The 11,174-nt window shown below is 40.0% G+C and overlaps 1 pseudogene; it reads left to right on the top strand.

The window, feature by feature from the left end:
* Positions 1-9,070: 9,070 nt before the first annotated feature.
* LOC122479681 lies at positions 9,071-10,312 on the top strand (annotated as a pseudogene).
* Positions 10,313-11,174: the final 862 nt, after the last annotated feature.

The raw sequence follows: 11,174 nt of genomic DNA, 5'->3' as shown, positions 1-11,174 counted from the left end.
TAAATATTTATGAATTCACAGGATGTTCGCTAGGAGAGAAGAATGTTATACTTGCAGATTTGTCTAGTATTTGCAGAATTCAGATCTTATTATTAGGCTTTATGTTGTATTGCAAAATGTAAAAATACATTGTTATAAATATGACTTGTCTAGAAAACATACCATCTGGTGGTTCTGTTGAGAAATGAGAATTATCTCAAAATCATTTATTGTTAGGAATAAGACATTACAATGTTGGTTGAAAATGTTACTCCCTTTATTTTTATATAAGTAAATGGCAGACATAATGCCCTGTATTCTATGTGAAAAAATATGGTTTAAACACTAATATCATGAGGTATTAGAATTTAAATAACCTTAGAGATCATTTAGACAGAAATGCCATACTAAGTGATTGGCAGTCGCTGTCTAAAATGCCATTTAAGGGATTCTATCAGGATTGTAGATTAAAGGATACCTGTGCTCCAGTGAGGAAGAGTCCTTGGCTGGCTGAGAATATACGCCTTAGGTTCTGAATGGGAAATTGGTAGCAAGCATCCTGTGTACCACCTTCCTTTATTTCGTATGAAAGAAGATCACTAAAACCTGGTCAAAAATGAAGATTCCAATCCCTAAAACATCACTGAGCTGTCAGACAAATCTACTACTAGATATTTGTCTGTATGTTTGCTCAAAATCTGATTCCTGAATATAGGCAAGATGGCGGCTTAGGAGGACGCTGGGCTCACCACACGTCCTGCTGATCACTTAGATTCCACCTACACCTGCCTAAATAACCCAGAAAACTGCCAGAGGATTAGCAGAACGGAGTCGCCAGAGCCAAACGCAGACGAGAGGCCCACGGAAGAGGGTAGGAAGGGCGGCGAGGCGGTGCGCACTCCACGGACTGGCGGGAGGGAGCCGGGGCGGAGGGGCGGCTCACCGGCCAAGCAGAGCCCCCGAGTCTGGCTGGCAAAAGCGGAGGGGCCGGGCGGACTGTGTTCCGACAGCAAGCGCGACTTAGCGTCTGGGAGGTCATAAATTAACAGCTCTGCTCGGAAAGCGGGAAGGCTGGAGGACAAAGGGAGGGAGAGCTGCTGAGCCCCCTGACAACAGAGCTCAGTTTGGTGGGGAACAAAGGCGCTCGCCAGCGCCATTTCCCCCGCCCATCCCCCAGCCGAAATCCCAAAGGGAACCGGTTCCTGCCAGGGAACTTGCTCGCTCCGCGCAAACACCCAACTCTGCGCTTCTGCGGAGCCAAACCTCCGGCAGCGGATCTGACTCCCTCCCGCTGCCACAGGGCCCCTCCTGAAGTGGATCACCTAAGGAGAAGCGATCTAAGCCTGCCCCTCCTGCCCCCGAGCACCTTGCCTACCCACCCCAGCTAATACGCCAGATCCCCAGCATCACAAGCCTGGCAGGGTGCAAGTAGCCCAGACGAGCCACACCACCCCACAGTGAATCCCACCCCTAGGAGAGGGGAAGAGAAGGCACACACCAGTCTGACTGTGGCCCCAGCGGTGGGCTGGGGGCAGACATCAGGTCTGACTGCGGCCCCACCCACCAACCCCAGGTATACACCACAGCACAGGGGAAGTGCCCTGCAGGTCCTCACCACGCCAGGGACTATCCAAAATGACCAAGCGGAAGAACTCCCCTCAGAAGAATCTCCAGGAAATAACAACAGCTAATGAGCTGATCAAAAAGGATTTAAATAATATAACAGAAAGTGAATTTAGAATAATAGTCATAAAATTAATCGCTGGGCTTGAAAACAGTATACAGGACAGCAGAGAATCTCTTGCTACAGAGATCAAGGGACTAAGGAACAGTCACGAGGAGCTGAAAAACGCTTTAAACGAAATGCATAACAAAATGGAAACCACCACAGCTCGGCTTGAAGAGGCAGAGGAGAGAATAGGTGAACTAGAAGATAAAGTTATGGAAAAAGAGGAAGCTGAGAAAAAGAGAGATAAAAAAATCCAGGAGTATGAGGGGAAAATTAGAGAACTAAGTGATACACTAAAAAGAAATAATATACGCATAATTGGTATCCCAGAGGAGGAAGAGAGAGGGAAAGGTGCTGAAGGGGTACTTGAAGAAATAATAGCTGAGAACTTCCCTGAACTGGGGAAGGAAAAAGGCATTGAAATCCAAGAGGCACAGAGAACTCCCTTCAGACGTAACTTGAATCGATCTTCTGCACGACATATCATAGTGAAACTGGCAAAATACAAGGATAAAGAGAAAATTCTGAAAGCAGCAAGGGGTAAACGTGCCCTCACATATAAAGGGAGACCTATAAGACTCGTGACTGATCTCTCTTTTGAAACTTGGCAGGCCAGAAAGAATTGGCACGAGATTTTCAGGGTGCTAGACAGAAAAAATATGCAGCCAAGAATCCTTTATCCAGCAAGTCTGTCATTTAGAATAGAAGGAGAGATAAAGATCTTCTGAAGGAATCTGTCCTTCAAAAACTGAAGGAATTTGTCACCACTAAACCAGCCCTACAAGAGATCCTAAGGGGGACCCTGTGAGACAAAGTCCCAGAGACATCACTACAAGCATAAAACATACAGACATCACAATGACTCTAAACCCATATCTTTCTATAATAACACTGAATGTAAATGGATTAAATGCCCCAACCAAAAGACATAGGGTATCAGAATGGATAAAAAAACAAGACCCATCTATTTGCTGTCTACAAGAGACTCATTTTAGACCTGAGGACACCTTTAGATTGAGAGTGAGGGGATGGAGAACTATTTATCATGCGACTGGAAGCCAAAAGAAAGCTGGAGTAGCCATACTTATATCAGACAAACTAGACTTTAAATTAAAGGCTGTAACAAGAGATGAAGAAGGACATTATATAATAGTTACAGGGTCTATCCATCAGGAAGAGCTAACAATTATAAATGTCTATGCGCCGAATACCGGAGCCCCCAAATATATAAAACAATTACTCATAAACATAAGCAACCTTATTGATAAGAATGTGGTAATTGCAGGGGACTTTAACACCCCACTTACAGAAATGGATAGATCATCTAGACACACGGTCAATAAAGAAACAAGGGCCCTGAATGAGACATTGGATCAGATGGACTTGACAGATATATTTAGAACTCTGCATCCCAAAGCAACAGAATATACTTTCTTCTCGAGTGCACATGGAACATTCTCCAAGATAGATCATATACTGGGTCACAAAACAGCCCTTCATAAGTTTACAAGAATTGAAATTATACCATGCTTACTTTCAGACCACAATGCTATGAAGCTTGAAATCAACCACAGAAAAAAGTCTGGAAAACCTCCAAAAGCATGGAGGTTAAAGAACACCCTACTAACGAATGAGTGGGTCAACCAGGCAATTAGAGAAGAAATTAAAAAATATATGGAAACAAACGAAAATGAAAATACAACAATCCAAACGCTTTGGGATGCAGCGAAGGCAGTCCTGAGAGGAAAATACATTGCAATCCAGGCCTATCTCAAGAAACAAGAAAAATCCCAAATACAAAATCTAACAGCACACTAAAGGAACTAGAAGCAGAACAGCAAAGGCAGCCTAAACCCAGCAGAAGAAGAGAAATAATAAAGATCAGAGCAGAAATAAACAATATAGAATCTAAAAAAACTGTAGAGCAGATCAACGAAACCAAGAGTTGGTTTTTTGAAAAAATAAACAAAATTGACAAACCTCTAGCCAGGCTTCTCAAAAAGAAAAGGGAGATGACCCAAATAGATAAAATCATGAATGAAAATGGAATTATTACAACCAATCCCTCAGAGATACAAACAATTATCAGGGAATACTATGAAAACTTATATGCCAACAAATTGGACAACCTGGAAGAAATGGACAAATTCCTGAACACCCACACTCTTCCAAAACTCAATCAGGAGGAAATAGAAAGCTTGAACAGACCCATAACCAGCGAAGAAATTGAATCGGTTATCAAAAATCTCCCAACAAATAAGAGTCCAGGACCAGATGGCTTCCCAGGGGAGTTCTACCAGACGTTTAAAGCAGAGATAATACCTATCCTTCTCAAGCTATTCCAAGAAATAGAAAGGGAAGGAAAACTTCCAGACTCATTCTATGAAGCCAGTATTACTTTGATTCCTAAACCAGACAGAGACCCAGTAAAAAAAGAGAACTACAGGCCAATATCCCTGATGAATATGGATGCAAAAATTCTCAATAAGATACTAGCAAATCGAATTCAACGGCATATAAAAAGAATGATTCACCATGATCAAGTGGGATTCATTCCTGGGATGCAGGGCTGGTTCAACATTCGCAAATCAATCAACGTGATACATCACATTAACAAAAGAAAAGAGAAGAACCATATGATCCTGTCAATCGATGCAGAAAAGGCCTTCGACAAAATCCAGCACCCTTTCTTAATAAAAACCCTTGAGAAAGTCGGGATAGAAGGAACATACTTAAAGATCATAAAAGCCATTTATGAAAAGCCCACAGCTAACATCATCCTCAACGGGGAAAAACTGAGAGCTTTTTCCCTGAGATCAGGAACACGACAGGGATGCCCACTCTCACCGCTGCTGTTTAACATAGTGCTGGAAGTTCTAGCATCAGCAATCAGACAACAAAAGGAAATCAAAGGCATCAAAATTGGCAAAGATGAAGTCAAGCTTTCGCTTTTTGCAGATGACATGATATTATACATGGAAAATCCGATAGACTCCACCAAAAGTCTGCTAGAACTGATACATGAATTCAGCAAAGTTGCAGGATACAAAATCAATGTACAGAAATCAGTTGCATTCTTATACACTAACAATGAAGCAACAGAAAGACAAATAAAGAAACTGATCCCATTCACAATTGCACCAAGAAGCATAAAATACCTAGGAATAAATCTAACCAAAGATGTAAAGGATCTGTATGCTGAAAACTATAGAAAGCTTATGAAGGAAATTGAAGAAGATTTAAAGAAATGGAAAGACATTCCCTGCTCATGGATTGGAAGAATAAATATTGTCAAAATGTCAATACTACCCAAAGCTATCTACACATTCAATGCAATCCCAATCAAAATTGCACCAGCATTCTTCTCGAAACTAGAACAAGCAATCCTAAAATTCATATGGAACCACAAAAGGCCCCGAATAGCCAAAGGAATTTTGAAGAAGAAGACCAAAGCAGGAGGCATCACAATCCCAGACTTTAGCCTCTACTACAAAGCTGTCATCATCAAGACAGCATGGTATTGGCACCAAAACAGACACATAGACCAATGGAATAGAATAGAAACCCCAGAACTAGACCCACAAACGTATGGCCAACTCATCTTTGACAAAGCAGGAAAGAACATCCAATGGAAAAAAGACAGCCTCTTTAACAAATGGTGCTGGGAGAACTGGACAGCAACATGCAGAAGGTTGAAACTAGACCACTTTCTCACACCATTCACAAAAATAAACTCAAAATGGATAAAGGACCTGAATGTGAGACAGGAAACCATCAAAACCTTAGAGGAGAAAGCAGGAAAAGACCTCTCTGACCTCAGCCGTAGCAATCTCTTACTCGACACATCCCCAAAGGCAAGGGAATTAAAAGCAAAAGTGAATTACTGGGACCTTATGAAGATCAAAAGCTTCTGCACAGCAAAGGAAACAACCAACAAAACTAAAAGGCAACCAACGGAATGGGAAAAGATATTCGCAAATGACATATCGGACAAAGGGCTAGTATCCAAAATCTATAAAGAGCTCACCAAACTCCACACCCGAGAAACAAATAACCCAGTGAAGAAATGGGCAGAAAACATGAATAGACACTTCTCTAAAGAAGACATCCGGATGGCCAACAGGCACATGAAAAGATGTTCAGCGTCGCTCCTTATCAGGGAAATACAAATCAAAACCACACTCAGGTATCACCTCACGCCAGTCAGAGTGGCCAAAATGAACAAATCAGGAGACTATAGATGCTGGCGAGGATGTGGAGAAACGGGAACCCTCTTGCACTGTTGGTGGGAATGCAAAGTGGTGCAGCCACTCTGGAAAGCAGTGTGGAGGTTCCTCAGAAAATTAAAAATAGACCTACCCTATGACCCAGCAATAGCACTGCTAGGAATTTATCCAAGGGATACAGGAGTACTGATGCATAGGGCCACTTGTACCCCAATGTTTATAGCAGCACTCTCAACAATAGCCAAATTATGGAAAGAGCCTAAATGTCCATCAACTGATGAATGGATAAAGAAATTGTGGTTTATATACACAATGGAATATTACGTGGCAATGAGAAAAAATGAAATATGGCCTTTTAAGCAACGTGGATGAAACTGGAGAATGTTATGCTAAGTGAAATAAGCCATACAGAGAAAGACAGATACCATATGGTTTCACTCTTATGTGGATCCTGAGAAACTGAACAGGAACCCATGGGGGAGGGGAAGGAAAAAAAAAAAAAAAGAGGTTAGAATGGGAGAGAGCCAAAGCATAAGAGACTGTTAAACACTGAGAACAAACTGAGGGTTGATGGGGGGTGGGAGGGAGGGGAGGGTGGGTGATGGGTATTGAGGTGGGCACCTTTTGGGATGAGCACTGGGTGTTGTATGGAAACCAATTTGTCAATAAATTTCATTAAAAAAAATAAATAAAATAAAATAAAATAAAATAAAATGCAAAAAAAAAAAATTTGATTCCTACAACTTTCTCCACTTCATCCTAATTTATTGCGCATTCCCAGTACGAACTCTTTAGATACCGGAAGATAAGCATTACTTTTCCCTTTCAGTGTTTCCCTTTTCCAATACAAGTCATTAAGTGCTCCAGCTTCTTTACTATCTCTATTGTTTGTTCAAGTCCTTCTTAAATATTACTACCAGAATGAAATTTCCTAGATGATATCTTAACTGTATAAAGTGAAACAATTATTTCTCTTAATGAAAACACCATACTTCTATTTAATACAATAAGAGATCCCATGATCTATTTCACGGTGTTTTTATGCTCTTGGATCACAGTGCACTTGCCATTGAGTACAATATTTAGGGTGTTTTTTTTTTAATTTTCTTAACGTTTATTCGTCTTTGAGAGACAGAGAGACACAGAGCACAAGGAAGGGTGGATCAGAGAGAGAGAAAGGCAGACACAGAATCCGAAGCAGGGTCCAGGCTCTGAGCTATCAACACAGAGCCCAATGCCAGGCTTGGACTCACAAACCTTAAGATTATGACCTGAGCCGAAGTCGGACTCTTAACCGACTGAGCCACCCAGGTGTCCCCTATTTAGGGTTTTAAAATGAACCACTCCTCTCTGTTCTAAATATTAGGTGTTTATTAATTTCTTCATCTGATAATAATGAAAACCGCATTCATTTTCATAGTTGTTCATTGTTAGCCAATGACCATGCTAATCATTTTATCCTGATTACATTATTTAAAATCACATAATTATCCCTAATTTTATCTACATATAAACAACAATAAGAAAGTCACAAGAAGTTGAGGACCCTGCCTAAAGTTGTGGCAACAATACATTTCACCACACTTTTACATTTATTTTGTTAGTTTGAAACAATTCATCCTTTTGAGTTTTTATTTAGTAATTATGTTACACTCTCTTAGGAGATAAGAAACACATATTCCAAATTTATCTTAGATATTGAATATTTATTTGAAGTGTACTTGTAGTAAATGTTAAATATTTAAAACTGAGAAGTTATACAACAAGCATCTTAGAGAAAAAAATAAAGATTTCTGTAAATAATCAATAGCGTGTCTCAATTCCAATTTTCTTTAGTCCAAAGGAGAATGTCCTGTGCTCATCACCCTTCTTGGGAAGATCCTTCTTTCTTCCTTGCAGTATATGATATTATGGTAATTCAAATTTTTTCTGCCTCTGCTGCTACTGTTGTGGAAAGACATAAAGACTCTTTGTTACTCTGCCTGAGTGCTTCTAATTAATTGTATCTTCTTTGTATTCATTTTAATATCATAATAGTTGATGCTGGTCATCTTACTAAGCACTCACTGGTCATTCAGTCCTCTTGAGTTTTCCCAATGACCTTAAGGTAGGCAATGTTTTAATTCTCAAATGGCATAGAAAAAAACTGAGGGCTGGAGAGAGATTAAACAACACCAAATTGACAGATCACTGAATAGGTAAGGCATTTTCTGAACCTGGGTTCATATTCAGGTTTGATTTCAAAGTTTAGATGCTAGCTCACTGCCTGTATTTTCTCTGTTGCTTACATTCTGCCCATACTACTAGCAATGATACTTCCTCTGTGTCCCACATTCACATTTCAAAGGTATTTCCTAAGTGATTGTTAAGACCTTACTCCCCAGTGATCTCAGAGAATCAGAGATTTTGCCAAATGCCTTGCTTGAGTGAAAATATAAGCTGTGTGTGGCATTTCTTTGATCCACCAGCCTAACAAATCTGTCAAGAAAATAAATCACATTAGTTTAAACAAAAATGTCTTAGTAACGTATCAAAATGATAACAACATACATATCTGAAAATTCATGATATAGGTTTGTGGAATAGATCTCATACTTATGCTTATTGAGTCTAGAAACCACAAATCCCCTTTTATGTAAAGGAGAACATTTACTTAATTTTCTCTTGTTTTATCTTGCATTTTCCAAATGATTTCCAAAATATCATGTATGAAATCTCTCCAGTTGCATACACTTTTCAATGAGCTCACAAGCAATGTTCTTCTGCTCGAAAATCATGAGCTTTTTGTGAGGTAGCTGCTCTTTTACCAGAACTTTATCTGTTGCATTCTCTCCTTTTCTGTTTTGAAAATTTTTTAAAGATTTCTCTACAGAAAGATATTCAGTTGTCTCTAAACAATCACTGTTAGAAACCAAGGTGCCTTGTGCACTAACATACTTGTATGAAAAACAAAAACATTAACAGCAGCCAAAGGATTTGCTTCCAGAGCACAGGTGTCATGAAAACCACCTCTAAACCTAAACCAAATGGGGAAACGAAAAGACTCAAATCAGCATCGTTGTCATTGGACACATAGACTCATGCAAGTCTACCACTACTGGTCATCTGATGCACACATGTGGTGGTAGCAACAAAAGAACCATCAAAAAAAAATGTGAAAGAGGCTGCTGAGATGGGAAAGCACTCCTTCAAGAATGCCTGGGTCTTGGATAAACTGAAAGCTGAACATGAACGTGTTATCACCATTGATATATACCTGGAAATTCCAGACCAGCAAGTATTATGTGACCATCACTGATGCCCCAGGACATAGAGACTTTATCAAAAATATGACTACAGGCACATCTCAGGCTGTGTTGTCCTGATTGTTGTTGCTGGTGTTGGTGAACTTGAAGTATGTATCTCCAAGAATGGGCAGATCTGTGAGCCTTCTCTTCTGGCTTATGCAGTGAATATAAAACAACTAATTGTTGGTGTTAACAAAATTGATTCCACTGAGCCACCCTACAGCCAGAAGAGTTATGAGGAAATCATTAAAGAAGTCTGCACCTACATTAAGAAAATTGGCTACAACCCCAACACAGTAGCATTCATGCCAATTTCTGGTTGGAATAGTTATAGCATGCTAAAGCCAAGTGTTAACATGCCTTAGTTCAAGGGATGGAAAGTCACCCATAAAGATGGCAAGGACAGTGGAACCACAGTGCTTGAAGGTCTGGATTGCATTCTGCCACCAACTCACCCAGCTGAAGCCTTTGTGTCTGCCCCTCTAGGATGTCTACAAAATTGGTGATATTTGTTCTGTCCCTGTGGGTTGACTGTGGTATTCTTAAACCAGGCATGGTGGTCAACCTTTGCTCCAGTCCATGTTACAACTGAAGTCTGTTGAAATGCCCATGAAGCTTTGATTGAGCCTCTTCCTGGGGACAACATGGGCTTCAATGTCAAGAACATACCTGTCAAAGGTGTTCATTGTGGCAATGTGGCTGGTGACAGCAAAAATGAGCCACCAGGAAAAGCAGCTGACTTCATGGCTCAGATGATTATCCTAAACCATCCAGGCCAAATCAGTGATAGGTATGTTTCTATGCTGGATTGTCACACATCTCACATCGCTCGCAAGTTTGCTGAGCTGAAGGATATTGACTGTTGTTCTGGAAAAAAGCTTGAAGATGGCCCCAAGTTCCTGAAATCTAGTGCTGCTGCCATCATTGATATGGCTCCTGGTAAGCCTATGTGTGTTGAGGACTTCAGCCATTTTGCTGTTCATGACATGAGACAGACGGTTGCTATGGGTATCATCAAAGCAGTGGACAAGAAGGCAGCTGGAGTTGGCAAGGTCCCCAAGTCTGCTCAGAAAGCTTAGAAGGCTAAATAAATATAATCTCCAATACCTGCCATCCCAGTCTCTTTTTTAAAGTTTTTTAAATGTTTATTTTTTAGAGGAGCAGGGAGAGAGGGAGACACAGATTCTGAAGTAGGCTCCAGGCTCTGAGCTGTCAGTACAGAACCTGCACAGGGCTCAGACTCATGAACCATGAGATCATGACCTGAGCCGAAGTCAGATGCTTAACTGACTGAGCCACCCAGGTACCCCCACCTCAATCTTAATAACTGGTGGAAGAACCATCTCAGAGCTGTTTGTGTCAACTGACCATTTAAGTTTAATAGTAAATGACTGGTTAATGATAACAATATATCATAAAACTTTCAGAGGGAAAGGAGAATCTTTTGTGCACCATTTGGTTTTGTGTGTGTGTGTGTGTGTGTGTGTACTTTCAACCTATTAGTTTTTAAAATCCATACTTTTTAATGGAGACAACTTGACCAAAAATCTGTCACAGAATTTTGAAACCCATTAAAACAGAAGTTTAATGAGAAAAAAAAGCTCCAAACCCCAAAGCTAATTGGGTCATGCATGCATGTTAAATTTTTATCAGGACTCTCAAATTGCCTGGTAGATTGTATCACTTTATTTTACCTGTAATAGTACAATAATACTGTATCTTTTTTTCCCCACCTTTGACAATAGGATTTAAATAATTACCTTTCTTCTTATTGTATACTAATTATACCATATGTGCTAAGTAATATATCTACATCTAACCATGTGTTTTGATTCTATAAACAACTTAAATTCCCATTTACTTTCCTTTTGTATTTTTATAATTATGAATTAATTTGCATCTTTATTCTTCCTAGAACCATCCTTAAGGCCATACTGTATTTTTATTTCTTAA

This window comes from Prionailurus bengalensis, chromosome C1 (genome assembly GCF_016509475.1).
Source record: "Prionailurus bengalensis isolate Pbe53 chromosome C1, Fcat_Pben_1.1_paternal_pri, whole genome shotgun sequence".
Classification (NCBI taxonomy): Eukaryota; Metazoa; Chordata; class Mammalia; order Carnivora; family Felidae; genus Prionailurus; species Prionailurus bengalensis.
Note: the sequence above shows the minus strand (reverse complement) of the source record. Positions and strands in the feature narration are given on the sequence as shown.